The sequence below is a fragment of the Piliocolobus tephrosceles genome, chromosome 20, assembly GCF_002776525.5.
Source record: "Piliocolobus tephrosceles isolate RC106 chromosome 20, ASM277652v3, whole genome shotgun sequence".
Taxonomy (NCBI): domain Eukaryota; kingdom Metazoa; phylum Chordata; class Mammalia; order Primates; family Cercopithecidae; genus Piliocolobus; species Piliocolobus tephrosceles.
This window is the reverse complement of record NC_045453.1, coordinates 51,723,893-51,747,257: the sequence shown is the minus strand read 5'-3', so window position 1 is coordinate 51,747,257 and position 23,365 is coordinate 51,723,893. Positions and strand designations below refer to the sequence as shown.

The 23,365-nt window shown below is 42.5% G+C and overlaps 2 protein-coding genes across 5 annotated transcripts in view; one reads left to right on the top strand and one right to left on the bottom strand.

The window, feature by feature from the left end:
- MKKS (McKusick-Kaufman syndrome) overlaps positions 1-1,518 on the bottom strand; it is a 29,088-nt gene extending 27,570 nt beyond the window's left edge. The window contains exon 1 of one of the 2 annotated variants that reach the window (XM_023217850.2): positions 1,066-1,518. The gene's annotated coding sequence lies outside the window, so the exon portion shown is untranslated. The remainder of the gene's footprint in view (positions 1-1,065) is intronic. The other variant, XM_023217851.2, reaches the window with a different exon arrangement.
- The window catches only part of SLX4IP (SLX4 interacting protein), a 205,837-nt gene continuing 183,860 nt past the window's right edge, over positions 1,389-23,365 (top strand). The window contains exons 1-2 of one of the 3 annotated variants that reach the window (XM_023217853.2): positions 1,727-2,405; positions 16,029-16,130. The gene's annotated coding sequence lies outside the window, so the exon portion shown is untranslated. Of the gene's footprint in view, positions 1,693-1,726; positions 2,406-16,028; positions 16,131-23,365 lie in introns of those variants that run through there. The other 2 variants (XM_023217854.2, XM_023217852.2) reach the window with 2 other exon arrangements.

Sequence of the window (23,365 nt, the reverse complement as noted above, 5' to 3'; positions counted from 1 at the left end):
TTCAGTACGGATGTAACCATCATTTTTTCCCCAGAATATTTTTGTTTATTTTTTTAAATAGAGTCTATGTCGCCCAATCTGGAGTGCAGTGGCACGATCTTGGGTCACTGCAATCTCCACCTCCAGGGCTCAAGCGATTCTCCTGCCTCTGCCTCCCAAGTAGCTGGGATTACAGGCGCGCTCCTCTGCGCCCGGCTCATTTTTTTGTACTTTTAGTAGAGACCGGGTTTCGCCCATGTTGGCCTGGCTGGCCTCAAACTCGTGACTCTAGTGATCCGCCCGCCTCGGGCTCCTAAAGTGCTGGGATTACAGGCGTGAGCCACCAAACCCCGCCGACCCAGAATATTTTCTATCCGCAGTTCGTTGAATTCACAGATGCGGAACCCATGGATAGGGCGAGTATTGTTTATCTCCCATAACTAGAACAAGGAGTCAGGACCCTGCACGTCCATCTTGGTCATTGCTGTATCTACTAACTCGGCAGTGCTGTAGACACGTGTATATCTGTCATGGATAAACTGACGATGTTAATGAATGAATGAAACCGTCATATTGACAGTCTCTGAAACAGGATTTGGGTATCATCTGGGAGGAAGATGAGCATGACCTTAGAGGGTCATCCCTACAAGATCCACAGCCCTGCAAGCCCCGCGGCTGCTTTCACGCAGCTGGCAGGGCCATGCACAACGGCTCGACGCCGTCGGAAGGCCGCCCCCACCTCCCGACAGCCTGGGGTACACCGTGCACCCTCCAGACAGTCACGGGGGGGGCACACGGGGCTCCTCCCAGCGAGGGAAGGGACTGGAAGTCACAGGTCCGGTGTGGAAGACCTCCTCGCCGCCCGAATCCGTGCCTACCGCGACATTTACCGTCGGCAGCTATTTCAGAGGTCGGTCTTTCGCCTCCTACAGAGAGCCAGCCTCCTCCTTGTCCCCGCCCTCAAATATCCTTCAGTGAGGACACCGGCGACCTTTGCGGGTGGAGAGGGAGGCGCCTACAAGCCCCTTCCACTCTCTTCGGCCGGACAGAAAGCGGCTTTTCCACCTAAAGTTCCAGCGCTCTCACCTGCCCACCAGCCGCCGCGCCGCCCCAGGCCGCCGCCAGCAGGCCCCAGAGACAGATCTCAAGCCGCCGCTGCTGCCGCGGATCCCGGCAACCTTCGCGTAGCGCGGAGGTACGGAGCACGCGCAGCTCTGCGGTCGGCGCCGGGCCGCCCGCACTCCGCCTCTCCGGGTTTTCCATGAAGCTCCAGTCAACTGCGGCCGTCACCGGAAAAAACGGGGAGCGAAGTTTTTCAGTGTATATTCGAGCAAATTGTTGAAAATGAAATTTTAAAAGAACGCATACAATTTAAATAACATATCAAAATTGTACAGCTTCTGCCTTCTGTTGAGCGCTTAGCAATGATTTACTGAATGAATGAAAGAAGTAGTCCACTGCCTTCTGCTCTCTGGCCTAACACGACCAATCACAAAGCGCTTGGATTTGTGGCTCAGCGCCAGTATCCCGCCTCTCTCTGCGGTTGTCTGGAAAATCAGGAGTTAACCTCCAGTAACTTCCGGGATCGGGTTTGGAGAACGGACATGCGCCGTGAGAGCTAGTTGCCTTCTACTAAAGCATCCGCCCTCAGTCCTTCTTGAGGGCTGACCCGGAAGCGCGGGCTTTTACGGCTCGATACTCTTCATAGATTAGGTAATTCATCCGTTATTTCCCCATCCTGCTTCTGGGTTCCAGGACAAACCTTTTGTTCTCTTTTAACATTAAAAAAAAAAAAAGAGGAAGTTATGTTCAAACATGGCTATTTTCATGAAAGTTTATCCGGCACTGTGAAAGCTACCTTTCCTTTCCCATAATCTTTCGCACCGAATATATGTTTCATTCTTGAACTAGTCATTTTCCAATGTTAAGAAGATATACCACAGAAAAGCGGTTTTTTTCTCTGGATCAGTTCAACGGCTAGCACTGTGAGTTACCGTGATTCGTTACTTGCTAATCATAGTCATTGGGTTCCCAGCCTTTAAATAACCTGCGTCCGGCGCCATTTTTGTTTTGGGCTCACTTTGAAAGCCGCGATATTCTGAACAGAGGCCATTTTTCTTTCGGGCATATTCCACGGGCCATCGAAGTGTTTCGCTGCCATCTTAAATCCTGGCGGTGGCCTCAATCCAACAGCGAAGCTGCCCAGATCATCTTGTGTTTGGGCGGCGGCTGAGTTCTCAAAAGCGCGCGGAGACCCTGGGAAGTAGGAAGTAGGCGCGAAAGTGCTTCCTCTAGGCTTCTGAACGTTGGCTGCAGCGCCGGCTACCCGTGTAGTCCGAGTTTCCACAGCCAGGTACTGCTCCACCAGTGACCCTGGACAGTAACAAAACATAAAAGCCCGAGCCCAAACCCCGCCACCATCATAGGTAAGCACATGGACCTCATGGACCTCTGACAGCCTCAGATGTTCCTTCAAGTGAACTGAACTGTTTGCCCATCTCCTCCCTTCTGGTTTTTTGCTTTGAGTTTTTGAGACTTTTCCGAATCCTTCTCCCTCTACTTCCACCTTTCTTCATTGTTTTCAAAAAGCCAAAAAGTTGCTAAACATCAGGGTGCCATCAGCATGGGCTTTAAGGTGGAAATACTATTCAGGAAGGTTAACTTTATCGTCGGAGAAAGGGAATGCAGTAGATGGGCCAGGTATTTGTATCAAATCATGGCTACCTGCATCCAGAAGTACAAATACCTCCCCCTTCCCGGATATTTTTGGGGATGTGACGTAAATACTGATTGCGTTTGTATATACTTCCCATTCATTCATTTATTCAGTGCATTTCTTGAGTACTTAATTTGTGCTAGGCCGTAAGGATTCAGCAGTTAACTAAAAAAATCCATTAACTCATGGAGCCTACACTTTATCACCTTGACATCTACTAGGTTGAGACAAATAACAGTATTTTATGGTTCTTAGCACTGCTAGACAGTATTTGTTTTCTCCTTCCCTTGAACCCTGTTTTTTAGTTTTAGTTTTTAATTTTTTTTTGGCCGGGAGTAGGAATTAATGGTATTGACCCTTACTTTTTGGATCCTAGACATAACGATATTTGTAAGCCAGTTGGCTAGTGTTACAACCAATATTCCAGTTACCTAATTAGGGCCTTGTTGTTCGAAGTTTGGTCCACCTACCAGCAGCATCAGCATCTTCTGGGAGCTTGTTAGAATTACACTTCATGCCTCACTCCAGAGCTGCTGAATCAGAATCTTCCTCAAGAAGTGCACCTTAAAGTTCAAGGAACATTGAGTCAGGGCATGGGCTAAAGATATAGCCCTTTCTTTCTTTCTTTTTGTTTTCTTTTTTCTTTTTCTTGTTTCCCTTAGATGGAATCTCGTTCTGTTGCCTGGTTTGGAGTGCAGTGGCGCCATCTTGGCTCACTGCCATCTCACCCCTTAACCCCGCCAGGTTCAAGCAATTCTCCTGCCTCAGCGTCCCCAGTAGCTGGGATTACAGGCGCGCGCCGCCATCACCCCCGACTAATTTCTGTATTTTTAGTAGAGACGAAGTTTCACTATGTTGGCCTGGCTGGTCTGGAACTCGTGACCTCAGGTGATCCACCCGCCTCGGCCTCCAAAGTCCTGGGATTACAGGAGTGAGATACCGCGCCCGGCCTGGCCCATTCTTTCTTCAACCCGTGCTTCTTAACTAGATTCACAGTGTATTATCAATTTATTCCATGGTCTAAATGCAGTGGATATTTGACAGGTTCTTCTGTGCTTTTAGTTCATTGACTTGATGTTTGGGCATCAATTTAGCATTCCAAAAAGTTGAAAAGAGATTCTGTCATCCCGATATACTTTTATGTAACTTCTGTTATGACATAACATCTGAAATGTAGGGTTTTCTCTGTAAGTCTTAACATCCAATTTACCACTGGCTTGCGTTTTTTTTTAAAAAGTTGTTTACTGTGCTTCTTGCTTTCTCATATCTTGTATGCATGTGTGCTTTTAATTAAAGGTTGAACTCAAAAGTTTGCATGTGGACAGCAGTTCAATACTGACTTGGAAAACATTGGGCCTTGGTTTACCAAAGCTTTTTGTGGCACCTTACTTTCTTCTGTCTTCCCATTTTGTTTTATTTCATATATGTTTTTATTTTTTGAGACAGGGTATAACCCTGTTGCCCAGGCTGAAGTGCAGTGGCGGGATCGTAGCTCACTGTAACTTCCAACTCCTGGGCTCAAGCCATCTTTCTGCCTCCGCCTATCAAAGTGCAGGATAGGGGGTATTAGCGACCACACCCAGCTGCCTTCTGTCTTTCTGTAATGAGAAATCTAAATCAAGAGTTCTCGACCTTGGCTGCACATAACATTCACCTGGGAGCCTGGGAGCTTTAAAAACAGACTCCAGACCTGTATCTGCAGAGATTGAGACCCTCTGGATGAAATTAAGGAGTCAGTAAGGAGTATGAGAAAACAGAAACAACTTTTACGTTTTTTGTTGTTATGTTAGATTTTCTCTCCCTTATGATGTTACTTAAAATAATCGAGATTTTGAAAACCATGAAAAGAATTGGATTAAGAATGTAAGGAACCAGCTTTCCAGTAACTGGTCAACTTGCCAGTTATTTGCTTTGTGTCCTAAGAAAGTTGTCCAGCCTTTCTGCTTCTCCCACCATCTATTAATTGGGAAAAGAAAATAAGGCCACTGTTGTTTTTTATTTAGTTTCATGTGGTGTTGCCAATTGTAGTGAATATTTATATTCTGTGAGTGTGAGAAAGAAAAGTATTTTACAAGTGCGATATTCGTTGCTTCTTGTGTTAACATCCCTTACATTGTGTGTGGCAGTAGAGTGTGATGGGTTAGGAAATTAACTCTAGGGCTAGAGTTCAAATTCTAGCTCCTCTGCTTATCAGCTTTGTGACCTTGGTCAGATAACTTATCCCTTCACTACCTCAGTTTCTTCATCTGTAAAATAGGGTTGATGTGAGCGTTAGATAAATTAATATAAGAAAAATGCTTGTAATAGTGTCTAGCACATAGTCACAGCCATGTAAATATTAATTAACTATTGTTAAATTTTATTATAATTACATTTCTGGGTTTTAAGGTTTTGTTTATGCATGCAAATCACCAGGGGAAAGGTATTACAATTCTGTGACTTTTCAGGATATGAACTTGTTTGGAAAAGAGGGTGATGTAAACACAATATACCAGGCCAGGAAGAGGATTTTTTTTTCTGTATTTTTTTAAACAGCTTTATTGAGGTATAATTGTTATACAGTTAATGCACATATTGAAGTGTACAATTTGATATGTTTATGCCAGTGAAACCATCACCTCAACAAGATAATGAAGGTATCCATCACCCCTAAAAGTTTCCTCTTGCTTCTTTGTCATCCCTCCAGCCACTCCTCTTCCAGGAAACCTCTGATCTATCACTGTAGATAAGTTTGCTTTGCATTTCCTAGGTGTTTTTTTTTTTTTTTTTTTTTTTTGAGATGAAGTCTCCCTCTGTCACCCAGGCTGTAGTGCAATGGTGCGATCTCGGCTCACTGCAACCTCTGCCTCCTGAGTTCAAGCGATTCTCCTGCCTCAGCCTCCCAAGTAACTGGGATTACCGGCGCCCTCCACCATGCCCGGCTACTTTTTCTTTGTATTTTTAGTAGAGATGGGGTTTCACCATGTTGGTCAGGCTGGTCTCGAACTCCTGACCTCAAATGATCTGCCTACCTTGGCCTCCCAAAGTGCTGGGATTACAGGAGTGAGCCACCATGCCCGGCCGCATTTCCTAGGTTTTTATCTAACTGCAGTCTTGGAGTATGTGCTTTTTAGGGGGTAGGGGTTAGTCTGGCTTCTTTCATCATCATCATCATCATCTTTTTTTTTTTTTTAATTTTAATTTTGTTTTAGAGAGGATCTTGCTGTGTTATACAGGCTGCTCTTGAACTCCTGGTCTCAAGCAATCTTCCTGTCTCAGCCTCCCAAAGCGCTGGTATTACAGGCATGAGCCACACCATGCCTGGCCATCATAATTATTTTGAGAACCATCTTTATTGTTGGGAGTTTCGATAGTTTATTCCTTTTTAATTACTGAGCGGTATTCCATTGTGTAGATATATAATAATTTGTTTACATATTCACCAATTGATGGACATTTGGTTTGTTCTTATTTTTACAATACTCATTCTCACATTGCTTTGTTCTTCTCTAGCTTATTTTAATTAAAAAAAAATTTTTTCTTTTTTCATTTTTTTGAGACTGGGTCCCACTCTCAGGCTGGAGGGCAGTGGTGTGATCTCAGCTCGCTGCAGCCTCCACCTCCTAGGTTCAGTTGATTCTTGTGCCTCAGCCTCCTGAGTTCAGGTGATTCTCGTGCCTCAGCCTCCTGAGTAGCTGGTTCTACAAGTGTGCCCCACTGTGCCTGGCTAATATTTTGTATCTTTACTAGAGATGAGTTTTCGCCATGTTACCCAGACCTGCCTCAAACTCCTGGACTCAGGCAATCCTCCCACCTTGGCCTCTGAAAGTGCTGGGATTACAAGTATGAGCCAGGGGCCTGGCCTGACAATTTTTTTAGAAGTTTAATTATTTGGTAATGAAGCCGCCTGTGTACAGTGAAACCAAGAGGTGATAGTTGTAAAGCATGTTTGTATTGAAACTTCACCTTTGCTGTTATGTAGTTTATGAATTAATGTTTTGCGAATGAAACACGGCTTTTTAAAAACGCAGAATGTGTGCATTGACTTTTAAGTGTATTGTTAGTTCTTGACATGTACATGTCTAATCATTTTAAGCTGTATTAAACCTCAAGTCTACTTTTTAGAGATTGAGGACAATAATTCATGCACATGAAGAACCTAGTTATCTGGTAGCAAAGTAGAGAGCTATAAAGCCAACCCTATAATGTCATAAAACTCCCCTTTGTCAGGGAAACGAGGAGTACCACTTATATTTTGAGTTGATGTAAGTGTATTTCTAAAGTCTTTTTGCTTCTATTGTGTAAAAAAGCAGTTACTTGTATTTATTTTAGTATTGATGTTTTGTGCTTGAATTAATCAGAGGTGGTTTAAAATTGGATTTGACTGATGTTAATTATAGGATAATATATAGAATATGGCTGTTACAATATCTTGGACATAGAAATTCATTTGTGTCACTGTTGATTTATCTTCTAGTTAGAAAAGATTAGATTTTTTTTTTTTTTTTTTCATTTAAAAATTATTCTGGGCCCAGTGTGGTGGCTCACGCCTGTAATTCTAGCACTTTGGGAGGCCAAGGTGGGCAGATCACTTGCGGTCAGGAGTTTGAGACCAGCCTGGCCAGCATGGTGAAACCCTGTCTCTACTAAAAATACAAAAATTAGCCGGGCATGGTGGCACACACCTGTAATCCCAGCTACTTGGGAGGCTGAGGTGGGAGAGTCGCTTGAACCCATGAGGCAGAGGTTGCAGTGAGCCAAGATAGTGCAACTGCACTTCAACCTGGGCGACAGAGCGTGACTTTGTCTCAAGAAAAACCTAGAAACTAAAAAAAAATACAAATTATTTTTAATTTATGTAAAATAAAATTATTCTTGGGTATGTAGTTTTCAGAGTTTTAATCAGTGCATTGAGTTTTGTAACCACTATTGAAATCAGCACATGGGACAGTTCCATCAGCTCCTTCCTCCCCAACTTCCCTTCTGCCACCCGGTTGTAGTGCCCCTTACCCCTTCACCTTTGGCAACCAGTGATCTGTTCTCCATCATAACAGGTTTTGCTTTGAAATGATTAGATTGTAAAACTATTTCATTAATGATTATCAGAACTTTTCTTTCTATGTAAAGGTGACTGGAAAACATTAGTTTTCAGAGTTCTTGGGTTACAAAGTGGATTGATCATGTGCTGTTTGCTTGTACTCTTGTTAAAATGATTCTGTTTAACAGACCGAGCACCCACTGTGTATCAGGCACTAGGCTCCATAATTATATATCTGATCTCATGTAATCCTTACAGGAGCCATGAAATAGAAACTGTTGTTATTATCCCATTTCAGAGGTAAGAAAACCAGAGAATTAAAGGAGTTGAATAACCTGTCTCAGGTCATACAAAGAGTCAGAATTTGAAGGGATGAGTTTTACAAGAACCTAAGGACCTGTACCAGGTGTGGGTGCCTATGTCGGTTTCTGACTAGGTATTAAATAAAAACTAGATTCAGGCCGGACACAGCGGGGTCACGCCTGTAATCCTAGCACTTTGAGAGTCTGAGGCGAGCGGAGTGCTTGAGCTCAGGACTTAACAGCCTGGGCAATATGGCAAAACCTCATCTCTACAAAAAATACAAAAATTAGCTGGGCGTGGTGGCTTACACCTGTAGTCCCAGCTACTCGGGAGGCTGAGGCAGGAGGATGATTTGAGCCTGGGTAGGTTGAGGTTTCAGTGAACTGTGATCACGCCACTGCACTTCAGCCTGGGCGACAGACCAAGATCCTGTCTCAAAACAACAGCAACAACAACAACAATGGAAACCTACTAGATTTTGCCTATTAGTAAAGCATCCCATGCGGTGGCTGGTGGGTATTTTCTGTGGGCACAGCAGGAAGGGGAGGCTCAGGTCATGGGTCAACTGACTAGGTTGAGAGTATAGAGTAACTAAAAGGACTGTTCCATGGAATTATTCTTGGTAGAGTATCAATGTTTGACTTACTTTTAGTAACAAAGGATTTTTAAGTTCTAATTTTTTTGTTACTTGCATTATCCTATTTCCATTGTTGAAGCTGAAGTGTTTTTTGTTTTTTTTAATAAGTAAACTGGCATTCAGAATTACCATCTGAATAATAACAAAAGCTGATTCTTTTTTGCACTGAAGTTGCCTTTCAGACTTTATCTGAGTGGTCACCAGTGAAGCCTTCGCTCATTTGTCGTTTTTCCTCGTTCTTTTGTTAAGTTTATGATTCATTCCTTGATACTGGTTGTTTTGGTGATAAGATTGGTGCATGTGTTGGGAGAGGACAACAGTGAAATGATTTCTCATTCTTGAATTATAGCTGCAACTTCAGAAGTTCTAGGGCCTTTGCTGTTTTCTGTTTCTGTTCCCATAACTAATGAAAGTTCTTTAAGATGATAGAAGCATAATCATTTCCTAGATAAAATTTGAAATCTGGAGATTAGAAGCCTGAAGTTAATTTCTGGTCTATTTAATGAGAGCAGTTGCTTGTGACATAGGCCAGCAACACTAGAAAGAAGACAAATGTGAATTTCAGAGTGCCTTAGATTTTCCCACAGAATAATCTGGAAGGTCATTGACTTTCTTTATTAGAGTTTATCTCTGCTTTGTATTTAAATGACAGGACAATCTTGTGATACTGTTTAATCTACTTCCATTCCCTCCCCAAATTCATTTTTTAAGACTCTTAGGATCTTTCTCGCTCCACTAAAAACACACATGTAATCATATTTTTGATGGGGTCATACCCTATCAAAGTCTCCTCATTGTGAAAGAATGCTTGTTTTCAGGCCTCAGAGAGTGGACTCAAGAATGCACAAGAGAAGATGAGGCATCATTTTTAAGTTATAATATACTCTAACTTCTCAGCATACTTACGTAAGTTATATACTTTCAGATATTTGGAAAATCGATCTTTTTGGGTTGTCCTACACTTCTTAAAAACAGGCAACAAAATAAAAATGCCACTGAATTTAGACTTGAATTTCCAGCTCTGGTAGCAAAGGCTTTTTAACATTTATTCTGTAAACCTGGGCACTGAGCTTGCTGCATCCTCCTGAAAGCAACTGTGAGGGCCTAGGAAAATAATCATTTAAGATGCATTGTTGCTTTTTGTGTGTGTGTGCACATTTGCTTTTTAATGATCAGTTAAAAAAAATGTAGAAAAGCCTCAGGATGTTCCTTGATTTAAAACTTAATTAACATAGAAGCTAATAATATATTTTTCATTTAAATGAATGTTAAAATGCCAGTATTTTAAAGACAAAGAAATTTATGCACCGAAAACGTCATCTTTGTGGTATAAACTTCAACCATACCTCTAATCTGTTGCCCATTATTTTCAGTATGAAACACTAAGATTTGGGTATGTGTTTATATGAATTACAGCTCTCAGCTTTGGCTGTATCATATATATAACTGAAGTGTTATTTATTTGGTGAAATCGGTCCAGGGTGCTTGACCTCTTTTTTGGAATGCTTACTGTGGAATTTGGAATTTGGGGACAGTAAAGATACATTGGATAAATAGGTATAAATCTAAAAAAAAACAAAAACAAAAAACCACAGTCTGATTTAGTAACATTGGTGGACCCAAGTCAGCAAAGTTTTAATGTATAACTGTACCACACCCCAAGTATTAAAGAGGAGATGAATGGACCCTATCCTTGGGAATCTTATAGTCAGGGAGAGGACCAGATTTAGGTGTAATTCAGCAGGCTAGACATGAGAGTAGAGGTAGTTCAAATGTGTCTCAGAGAAGGAGCAATTCACTTGGTTCATAGAAGGCTCCAAGGTGGCATCCGAGTTGGGTCTCAGAGGATAACTCAACTCGCCTTAGGAGAGGACATTCCACAGTGCAGCATGCATGGGTGAAGGCAGGGAGAGATGGAGCTGCCTGTTCAAGAACATGAGCCAGGAGTTGGTTATGTGGTGGCATTGCAGGTGTGAAGTTGCCTGTGCCATAAGATGGAGGTTTGGGCAGGGGCACTGATACTGTTTGGATTTGTGTTCCTGACCAAATCTCATGTTGAACTGTAACGCCCAGTATTGGAGGACGGGCCTGGTTGAAGGTGATTGTATCATGGGGGCAGATTTCCCACTTGCTGTTCTCAGGATAGTGAGTTCTCTCTAGCTCTGATTGTTTAAAAGTGTGTCATACCTCTCTCTTTGCTCTCTTCGTCCTGCTCCAGTCATGTAGGACACACCTGCCTCCTTTTGCCTTCCACCATGATTGTAAGTCTCCTGAGGCCTTCCCAGCCATGCTTCCTGTAGAGTCTGCAGAACTGCAAGCCAATTAAACCTCTTTTCTTTATAAATTACCCAGTCTCAGGTAGTTCTTTATAGCATTGCAAGAACAGACTAACACAAGCACCGACAAAAGGGCTTGTGATGCTGTGGGAAATCCCAGTGAAGAGTTTTGAATAGGGGACTCATGCTCAGACACCTCTAATGTTGGGTTTGGGGTTGGGGAAGTACAAGGATAGAGATTAGAGGTACTTTAAGAGGCCGTAGTTGTCGGGGTGTCCTCAGGATAACCCTTTCTTTGGGGTCTGGACCTCCTGGCATCACCATGGGTTTTAGTCTGCCTGTGCTGCCATAACAAAATACCTTAGACTGAGTAATTTATAAACAATAGGAATTTATTGCTCACAGTTCTGGAGAATGGGACGTTCAAGATCCCAGCAGATTCACTGTCTGTTGAGGGCTTTCTTTCTTTTTTTTTTTTTTTGAGATAGAGTCTCACTCTGTCACCCATGGTGGATTACAATGGCGTGATCTTGGCTCACTGCAACCTCCGCCTTCCAGGTTCAAGCGATTCTCCTGCCCAGCCTCCTGAGTAGCTGGGATTACAGCTACTTTTTGTATTTTTAGTAGAGATGGGGTTTCACCAATGTTGGTCAGGCTGGTCTCAAACCCTTGACCTCGTGATCCACCCGCCTTGGCCTCCCGAAGTGTTGGGATTACAGGTGTGAGCCACCGCGCCCGGCCTGGGCTTGCTTTCTGCTTCAAAGATGATACCTACTTGCTGTACACTCACATAAGATAGGGAGGCTGGGGAGCTTGTTTGAGCCTTTTCTTAAATAAGGGCACTGGTCCCATTCGTGAGGATGGAACCCTCATTACTTATCACTTTCCAAAGTCCCCACTGTTAATACTATTACATTGGGCACTGGGTTCCAACATATGAATTTGGGGGGATACCAACATGTAGACCATAGCACCGTGTTGTGATTTGATTTTTCCTTCTCATGGGAGGCGGACGGACCCATCCATGACTGTCATCTGTTCCATCCCAGGTAACAGGCTGTGTGCATGTTGTAAGGGAAGAGAACATGTGTTCGCCACAGATTCTCTGGCAATTGGTTCTTCTGTGTTAAGATATCACAACTCATTGGGTTTTGTAAAAGAATAGTGAGGGACATGCCCCTCAGCTCCCAGAGGATATGAAAGTCTTGTGGTTGGATGTTGCACAGTGGTTGTCAAGGCCTGAATAATGGAAGGGATGAGAAGACTTTCCTTCCACCCCCTACTGCCTTGCCAGACCTGCGGAGACTTCGTTGGGAGGCAGAGGCACCTTACTCTGGGCACCACCTCTGCCCACTTTTCTGTTGGATTGTTTTTTCTTTTTAAGATGGAGTTTCGTGCTTGTGACCCAGGCTGGAGTACAATGGCGCAATCCTGGCTCACCTCAACCTCCACCTCCTGGGTTCAAGCGATTCTCCTGTCTCAGCCTCCTGAGTAGCTGGGATTACAGGCAAGTGCCACCACGCCCAGCTATTTTTTTTGTATTTTTAGTAGAGACACGGTTTCTCCATGTTGGTCAGGCTGGTCTCGAACTCCCGACCTCAGGTGATCCACCCGCCTCAGCCTCCCAGAGTGTTGGGATTACAGGCGTGAGCCACTGTGCCCAGCCTGGATTGTTTTTTCTTGGATACTTATGTTTTGCTGGTTATATGTCTTACAAATATTTTCTCCCAGTTTATGATGCCTCTCCCCCCCATTTCTTTATGGTATGTGTTGATGAAGCTTTTATTTTGAAATAATTATAGATTCACAGGCCGTTACAAAAAAAGGTCCAGGGAGGTCCTGAAAACTGTCATTCAGTTTCCCCCAGTGGTAACATATTGCATAACTGTAGTACAAATATGAAAACTAGAAAATTGACACTGGTTTAATCCCTATAATTTATTAGAGTTAAGCAGTTACACATGCATTTCTTTGGATTTGTACACTTTTATTACATGTGTATGTTCATGTCACCAACTTCACAATCGAGATAGAGAAATGTTCCATGGTTCCATTGCCACAGGTTCCCTCCTACTCCCTCTTTGTAGCTACACACTCCTCTCCCATCCATAACCCTCTGGCAACCACTCATCTCTTCCTCACTTCTATAATTTTATCTCATAAATATTATATAAATGGAATCATACAATATGCAACCTTTTAAGATTGCCTTTTTTTTTTTTTTTTTTTTCAAGACAGAGTCTTGCTCTGTTGCCCAGGCTGGAGTGCAATGGCGTGATCTTGGCTCACTGCAAACTCTGCCTCCTGGGTTCAAGCAATTCTCCTGCCTCAGCCTCCCAAGTAGCTGGCATTACAAGAGTGCGCTAAGATGCCTGGCTAATTTTATTTTTAGTAGAGATGGGATTTCACCATGTTGGCCATGCTGGTCTAAAACTCCTGACCTAGTGATCCACCCACCTCGGCTTCCCAAAGTGCTGGGATTATAGGTGTGAGCCACCACGCCCGGCCGACGAGATTGCCCTTTTTTTTTTGAGACAGAGTCTTACTCTGTCACCCAGGCTGGAGTGCAGTGGCGTGATCTCAGCTCACTGCAACCTCTGCCTCCCGAGTTCAAGTGGTTCTCCCGCCTCAGCCTCCCGAGTAGCTGGGACTACAGGCATGCGCCACCACGCCCAGCTAATTTTTTGTATTTTTAGTAGAAATAGGTTTCACTATGTTAGCCAGGCTGGTCTTGAACTCCTGACCTCAGGTGATCTGCCCGCCTCGACTTCCCACCCAAAGTGCTGGGATTACAGGTGTTAGCCACCAGGCCTGGCTCAGATTGCCTTTTTTTTTTTTTTAACTCAGCCTGTTTCCTTAAAATCCATCCAAGTTGCATATATCAGTAGTTTATTCCCTCTGCCTGAGTAATATGCCAGGGTATAAATGTACTGTAGTTTAACCGTTCACACATTGAAGGATGTCAGGGTTGTTTCCAGTTTGTGGCTGTTAAGAATAAAGTTACTATGATGGCCGGGTACGGTGGCTTATGCCTGTAATCCCAACACTTTGGGAGGCCAAGGTGGGTGGATCGCGAGGTCAGGAGTTCAAGCCCAGCCTGGCCAAGATGGTGAAACTCTATGAAAAATACAAAAATTAGCCAGGCGCGGTGGCAGGCGCCTGTAATCCCAGCTACTCAGGAGACTGAGGCAAGAGAATCACTTGAACTTGGGAGGGCGGAGGTTGCAGTGAGCCGAGATCAGGCCACTGCACTCCAGCCTGGGCAGCAGAGTGAGACTCCATCTCAAAAATTAAAAAAAATAAAAAATAAAGTTACTATGAACATTTCTCTGCACTCTCACCAGCATTTGGTGTTATTATTTTTTATTTGTCTTTCTGCTAGGTGTGTAGTGATATCTCGTTGTGGTTTTATTTTGCATTTTCCCATGGCTAATGTTGTCGAATATCTTTTCGTATGCTTTTTTACCATCTGTATATCCTTCTTGGTGAGATATCTGTTTGTCATTTGCCCATTTTCTGATTGGACTGTTGCGTTTTACTATTGAATTTTGAGACTTCTTTACATATTCTAGATAGAAATCCTTTGTTGGATATGGATTGCAAATATTTTCTCCCAGTTTTAGAAAAGTTTTAATTTTAATATGGCCAAAGCTGTCATTATTTTTCTTTATGGTTTATATTTTCTCTGTCTAGTTAAAAAACTCCTTTATGATTTTGAGTTCATAAAAATATCCTCTGAAAGGTTTTAGTTTCGCATATTTGAGTTTTTAACCCATCTGTAATTGATTTTTGAGTCTTATATGAGATAGGGTTCAATTTAATTTTTTCTCAAATAGATATGAACAATTGTTTGACCACGGTTGATTGAATGAGTCATCTCTTCATTTCCCACTAATTCACAGTGCTGCTGCCAGCATGCATCAGTTTCATAAATGCATGCATTGGTTTCTGGTGTGTGGAGTCTGCCCCTTCTGCCTGTTTGTCTGCCCGTTTGCCAGTACATTAGTTTTTTTACCTTGCATTGTAGTAGTTTTGGTAAGACAAACCCCATCTTTTGTTTTTGTTTTTATTGATTTTCTAGAAGTGTCTTGATCTTTTTTACTCTTTCTCAGTTTCCCTGTTCAAGTTTGTGGTTGGAGTTGCATTAAATTAGTAGATCAGTTTGAGGATGTCTTTCATATATTTTTTCATTTTATTCCTAGATACTTTTTATTTGTGGATGCTAGTTTAAATGATATTTTCAATTCTACATTTTTTACTTTTTTCAAAGAAGTTTCTACTGATTCATCATTAAGCATTTTGTTACATTTTTGTAGGTGCTTTTTTTAGATTAAGAAATTCCTTTGTAGTCATAGATTTCTAATGTTATCTTTTTATTTTTTTTCTGCTTCTACTGAAATGATTATGTGCCTTTTTTCTTCTTCAGTTTTTGTTTTTTGAGACAGGGTCTCTCTCTGTCACCCAGGCTGGAGTGCAGTGGCATAAACATGGCTTACTGCAGCCTTGAACTCCTGGGCTCAAGTGATCCTCCTGCCTCAGTCTCCCATGTAGCTGGAACCACAGGTGCGGGCCTCCACATCTGGCTAATTTTTTGATTTTTTTGTAGAGACAAGGTCTCGCTTTGTTGCCTAGGCTGGTCTCGAACTCCTGGGCTCAAGCAGTCCTCCTGCCTTGGCTTCCCAAAGTCCTGGGATTACAGGTGTGAGCCACTGAACCCGGCCTCTACTTCAGTTTTTTAATGTGATGATTTCTCTGGTGTTTAGCAAACCTTGCACTCCTCAGGTATCTCACTTGGTTCTGATGTTTGTTTGTTTTCAAGTAGGTTTGCTAGATTAAAATTGCTTTTAGATTATTGCTTCTATTTTCACCCATAAAATTGTCTGATTTTTCATTCTTTTACTGCTCTTGTCTGGTTTTGCTATCAGCGCTCCATAAAATGAGTGTTGGGATGTTTTCCTTCTTAGTCTTTTCTCTGGAAGAATTTGTATACTGGCATTATTTGTACCCTGAACTACTGTTGATTTTTGGATTCTAGAGTTTTAAAAATGGAATAGACTATAGAGGTCAACCTTTCCAACTCCACTGTTTTTTTTTTTTGAGGTGGGAAGAATTAAATGCTGAGGCTTAAATCCAAGGGACACTTTGCACTATACCATGACCCAGTGAGTTCATCATTATGGAAACCCTAATCCTGAAGTAGAGGTAATAGTCATTTTATTATGTAAAACAGATGGCTTAAAGCCTTCCCACCAAAGTTCATGCAAATCCATGTAAGAGTGGCTTGAAAAACATCACATTAGCCTCAGTCTCTTAGTTTTCTAGGCCCATCTGATTAAGATTAAGAATGGAAGGCCGGGCACGGTGGCTCAGGCTTGTAATCCCAGCACTTTGGGAGGCCGAGACGGGCGGATCACGAGGTCAGGAGATCGAGACCATCCTGGCTAACACGATGAAACCCCGTCTCTACTAAAAAATACAAAAAACTAGCCGGTCGTGGTGGCGGGCGCCTGTAGTCCCAGCTACTCGGGAGGCTGAGGCAGGAGAATGGCGCAAACCCGGGAGGCGGAGCTTGCAGTGAGCTGACATCTGGCCACTGCACTCCAGCCTGGGCGCAACAGAGCGAGGCTCTGTCTCAAAAAAATAAAAAAAAAAAAAGAAAGGGACTCAGGCACTTTTACAGCTTTCAGCTTTGGGATCACCTGCGAGAGCAGGCAGACAACCCTGCTGGCCTACTATTGAGCAGCTTTATGTAGGAGGTGGCAGCTCACAGGGCAGTGATATGTTTATTGCCCGGTGTCATGGTAATTTTGATTGGGAATATCAAATATTCAATATATGGTATTTTTATGAACATTAATAAAGATTCAGTATATTTTTGGAAAATCTCCCTAAAAACAGAAAAACAATAAAAAGGTTATATGTATAAGTGACTCAGCTCCAATTATCTGGAACATTTTTTTCACCCAGCAGGCTTTTGGAGAGTACCCTCTAGTGTTAGGCATTGCTCTGAGGGCTGCTCACATATGACAGTGTACTCCTTCCACCATGGATAAGTATGATTTTACCATATTTGGGACTTTAGCAGATTGGCTCAGTTCGTTTCAGATTGCAATTCACCATTTAATTCATCCCCAGCACATGCCTAGTGCTGTCATAAACCAAAGAATATATGGTTTCTTGATTTGAAATGATTTTAGCAAATATGCAAGCTCAAGGTCTATGCACCTGACTGTCCAGATGTGTTATGGGCTTTATCCTGGCAGAATTCATTTATTTATATGTTGTGTATGAAGGGTGCCATCTTATGTAGCACAGTGATAAACAAGTTCAAACTACATTTTCTTTAACAATAGAGTTTCTTTCTTTCTTTGGTTAACAAGAGAGAACCACTACACATGTAGCTTTATTTGAGGTCATACTCTGTGTTGGGAACTTGGACCTTGGCGTGAGGCAGAGGGAGGAAGGTCACACCTACCCTGACAGCCTAATGAGTCACTGACCTTGGCAATTCTGCAGGTGACAGATGGTGCTAGTTTGCTCTCAGTGGACCTAACAAGACTCTATCTAGTGCCTGGTTAGGCCATCAGCTGTGAGATCCAGGCCTGGTCCTATAAGTTCTCATTAGGGGAACAGATGGTAAGGCTGGAAGTAGAGGGTCTGCGAGATCTATTTTAGCCCTAAAATTGTGATTTTTTGAATTTCCAAACATTGTGGAAACAAGTGAAAAAGTTACATACCTTGAGGCAGAATGTGTTATGATACTAAAAACAGACTAAAATATTCAGAATATAGATTTCATTTTCCCAGGTATCCTGTTTTACATTGTCAGACCATATTATTTTATATAAAAAATACATGCTTTTCAGTTCCAGATCCCTAGAGATCATTTTTTTGATATTGGACTTTGATGATACTCTGAAAAGTTCAGCATCTACCACCTAAATGTAGCTGTTCTTGTTTTATTGATAAATGTAAAAAAAACCCCACAGTACAAAAACCTTATTGTGAGTTGAAAATGTGAAAATGTAACTGTATTAGTAATTTTAGCCATTACAGTAACCTGACTGTAATATGGCTCATTCATGATCTATCCAACAGCAGATATGATGTGAAAGCCTTGCCTTGGCCTTCCACTTGGTCTGTCTGTCCTTCAGGAAAAGAAGTATTTATGGGAACATCGGTGTGTAAAAAATAATTGGATCACACATGTTTTACCTATGGTGGTTACTTATTGACAAAACTGTCCCCCTTTTCCTGGTTCCATGTCTAGCTGATCCACTTGAGTGTTCTTTTTAAGTACCCTCATCTAGGGACTTCCTTAATTCTTAGCAAGGTTATTCAAGCCTGATTTAATGTATTTAAGGTGACTGATTTTATGTTTATTAGACAAAAATAATATAATTTTAAAAATCCATGTAAAGTTTTCAGGATAACCTTTATATATATTGTTTTTAAACATGTGCCTGGGCCGGGCGCGGTGGCTCAAGCCTGTAATCCCAGCACTTTGGGAGGCCGAGACGGGCGGATCACGAGGACAGGAGATCGAGACCATCCTGGCTAACACGGTGAAACCCTGTCTCTACTAAAAAATACAAAAAACTAGCCGGGTGACGTGGCGGGTGCCTGTAGTCCCAGCTACTCAGGAGGCTGAGGCAGGAGAATGGCATAAACCCAGGAGGCGGAGCTTGCAGTGAGCTGAGATCCGGCCACCGCACTCCAGCCTGGGCAGCAGAGCGAGACTGCATCTCAAAAAATCAAAACAAAACAAAACAAAAAAACATGTGCCGCATTTCCCAGGAACTTACTTTTTTTCCACGTACACTGTGTCTAAATGGGCTTGCTAAGATAAACATCATTGGAGGGCGGAGCAGGATGGCCAAATAGGAACAGCTCCAGTCTCCAACTCCCAGCGCGAGTGACACAGAAGACCGGTGATTTCTGCATTTTCAACTGAGGTACTGGGTTCATCTCACTAGGGAGTGCCGGACAATCGGTGCTGGTCAGCTGCTGCAGCCCGACCAGCGAGAGCTGAAGCAGGGCGAGGCATCGCCTCACCTGGGAAGCACAAGAGGGAAGGGAATCCCTTTTCCTAGCCAAGGGAACTGAGACACACAACACCTGGAAAATCGGGTAACTCCCACCCCAATACTGCGCTTTAAGCAAACGGGAACACCAGGAGATTATATCCCATACCTGGCCGGGAGGGTCCCACGCCCACAGAGCCTCCCTCATTGCTAGCTCAGCAGTCTGTGATCTAACTGCAAGGCAGCAGCGAGGCTGGGGGAGGGGCGCCCGCCATTGCTGAGGCTTAAGTAGGTAAACAAAGCCGCAGGGAAGCTCAAACTGGGTGGAGCTCACAGCAGCTCAAGGAAGCCTGCCTGTCTCTGTAGACTCCACCTCTGGGGACAGGGCACAGCTCAACAACAACAACAACAAAAGCAGCAGAAACCTCTGCAGATGCAAATGACTCTGTCTGACAGCTTTGAAGGGAGCAGTGGATCTCCCAACATGGAGGTTGAGATCTGAGAAGGGACAGAATGCCTGCTCAAGTGGGTCCCTGACCCCTGAGTAGCCTAACTGGGAGACATCCCCCACTAGGGGCAGACTGAAACCCCACACCTCACAGGGTGTAGTACACCCCTGAGAGGAAGCTTCCAAAGTAAGAATCAGACAGGTACACTCGCTGTTCAGCAATATTCTATCTTCTGCAGCCTCTGCTGCTGATACCCAGGCAAACAGGGTCTGGAGTGGACCTCAAGCAATCTCCAACAGACCTACAGCTGAGGGTCCTGACTGTTAGAAGGAAAACTATCAAACAGGAAGGACACCTACACCAAAACCCCATCAGTACATCACCATCATCAAAGACCAGAGGCAGATAAAACCACAAAGATGGGGAAAAAGCAGGGCAGAAAAGCTGGAAATTCAAAAAATAAGAGCGCATCTCCCCCTGCAAAGGAGCCGCAGCTCATCGCCAGCAACGGATCAAAGCTGGATGGAGACTGACTTTGACGAGATGAGGGAAGAAGGCTTCAGTCCATCAAACTTCTCAGAGCTAAAGGAGGAATTACATACCCAGCGCAAAGAAACTAAAAATCTTGAAAAAAGAGTGGAAGAATTGATAGCTAGAGTAATTAACACAGAGAAGGTCATAAATGAAATGATGGAGATGAAAACCATGACATGAGAAATATGTGACAAATGCACAAGCTTCAGTAACCGACTCGATCAACTGGAAGAAAGAGTATCAGCGATTGAGGATCAAATGAATGAAATGAAGCGAGAAGAGAAACCAAAAGAAAAAAGAAGAAAAAGAAATGAACAAAGCCTGTAAGAAGTATGGGATTATGTAAAAAGACCAAATCTACATCTGATTGGGGTGCCTGAAAGTGAGGGGGAAAATGGAACCAAGTTGGAAAACACTCTTCAGGATATCATCCAGGAGAACCTCCCCAACCTAGTAGGGCAGGCCAACATTCAAATTCAGGAAATACAGAGAACGCCACAAAGATACTCCTCGAGAAGAGCAACTCCAAGACACATAATTGCCAGATTCACCAAAGTTGAAATGAAGGAAAAAATCTTAAGGGCAGCCAGAGAGAAAGGTCGGGTTACCCACAAAGGGAAGCCCATCAGACTAACAGCAGATCTCTCAGCAGAAACTCTACAAGCCAGAGAGAGTGGGGGCCAATATTCAACATTCTTAAAGAAAAGAATTTTAAACCCAGAATTTCATATCCAGCCAAACTAAGTTTCATAAGTGAAGGAGAAATAAAATCCTTTACAGATAAGCAAATGCTTAGAGGTTTTGTCACCACCAGGCCTGCCTTACAAGAGACCCTGAAGGAAGCCCTAAACATGGAAAGGAACAACTGGTACCAGCCATTGCAAAAACATGCCAAAATGTAAAGACCATTGAGGCCAGGAAGAAACTGCATCAACTAACGAGCAAAATAACCAGTTAATATCATAATGGCAGGATCAAGTTCACACATAGCAATATTAACCTTAAATGTAAATGGACTAAATGCTCCAATTAAAAGACACAGACTGGCAAACTGGATAAAGAGTCAAGACTCATCAATTTGCTGTATTCAGGAGATCCATCTCACATGCAGAGACATAGGCTCAAAATAAAGGGATGGAGGAAGATCTACCAAGCAAATGGAGGACAAAAAAAGCAGGGGTTGCAATCCTAGTCTCTGATAAAACAGACTTTAAACCATCAAAGATCAAAAGAGACAAGGCCATTACATAATGGTAAAGGGATCAATTCAACAGGAAGAGCTAACTATCCTAAATATATATGCACCCAATACAGGAGCACCCAGATTCATAAAGCAAGTCCTTAGAGACTTACAAAGAGACTTAGACTCCCATACAATAATAATGGGAGACTTCAGCACTCCACTGTCAACATTAGACAGATCAACGAAACAGAAAGTTAACAAGGATATCCAGGAATTGAACTCATCTCTGCAGCAAGCAGACCTAATAGACATCTATAGAACTCTCCACCCCAAATCAACAGAATATACATTCTTCTCAGCACCACATCACACTTATTCCAAAATTGACCACATAATTGGAAGTAAAGCACTCCTCAGCAAATGTAAAAGAACAGAAATTATAACAAACTGTCTGTCAGACCACAGTGCAATCAAACTAGAACTCAGGACTAAGAAACTCAATGAAAACCGCTCAACTACATGGAAACTGAACAGCCTGCTCCTGAATGACTACTGGGTACATAACGAAATGAAGGCAGAAATAAAGATGTTCTTTGAAACCAATGAGAACAAAGATACAACATACCAGAATCTCTGGGACACATTTAAAGCAGTGTGTAGAGGGAAATTTATAGCACTAAATGCCCACAAGAGAAAGCTGGAAAGATCTAAAATTGACACTCTAACATCACAATTAAAAGAACTAGAGAAACAAGAGCAAACACATTCAAAAGCTAGCAGAAGGCAAGAAAAAACTTAAGATCAGAGCAGAACTGAAGGAGATAGAGACACAAAAAACCCTCCAAAAAATCAATGAATCCAGGAGTTGGTTTTTTGAAAAGATCAACAAAATTGACAGACCACTAGCAAGACTAATAAAGAAGAAAAGAGAGAAGAATCAAATAGACGCAATAAAAAATGATAAAGGGGATATCACCACTGACCCCACAGAAATACAAACTACCATCAGAGAATACTATAAACACCTCTACGCAAATAAACTAGAAAATCTAGAAGAAATGGATAATTTCCTGGACACTTACACTCTTCCAGGACTAAACCAGGAAGAAGTTGAATCCCTAAATAGACCAATAGCAGGCTCTGAAATTGAGGCAATAATTAATAGCCTACCAACCAAAAAAAGTCCAGGACCAGATGGATTCACAGCTGAATTCTACCAGAGGTACAAGGAGGCGCTGGTACCATTCCTTCTGAAACTATTCTAATGAATAGAAAAAGAGGGAATCCTCCCTAACTCATTTTATGAGGCCAACATCATCCTGATACCAAAGCCTGGAAGAGACAGAACAAAAGAAGAGAATTTTAGACCAATCTCCCTGATGAACATTGATGCAAAAATCCTCAATAAAATACTGGCAAACCGGATTCAGCAGCACATCAAAAAGCTTATCCACCATGATCAAGTGGGCTTCATCCCTGGAATGCAAGGCTGGTTCAACATTCGCAAATCAATAAACGTAATCCAGCATATAAACAGAACCAAAGACAAGAACCACATGATTATCTCAATAGATGCAGAAAAGGCCTTTGACAAAATTCAACAGCCCTTCATGCTAAAGACGCTCAATAAATTCGATATTGATGGAATGTACCTCAAAATAATAAGAGCTATTTATGACAAACCCACAGCCAATATCATACTGAAAGGGCAAAAACTGGAAAAATTCCCTTTGAAAACTGGCACAAGACAGGGATGCCCTCTCTCACCACTCCTAGGGCAATCAGGCAAGAGAAAGAAATCAAGGGTATTCAGTTAGGATAAGAAGAAGTCAAACTGTCCCTGTTTGCAGATGACATGATTGTATATTTAGAAAACCCCATTGTCTCAGCCCAAAATCTCCTTAAGCTGATAAGCAACTTCAGCAAAATCTCAGATACAAAATTAGTGTGCAAAAATCACAAGCATTCTTATACACCAGTAACAGACAAACAGAGAGCCAAATCATGAATGAACTTCCATTCACAATTGCTTCAAAGAGAATAAAATACCTAGGAATCCAACTTACAAGGGATGTAAAGGACCTCTTCAAGGAGAACTACAAACCACTGCTCAGTGAAATAAAAGAGGACACAAACAAATGGAAGAACATACCATGCTCATGGATAGGAAGAATCAATATCGTGAAAATGTCCATACTGCCCAAGGTTATTTATAGATTCAATGCCATCCCCATCAAGCTACCAATG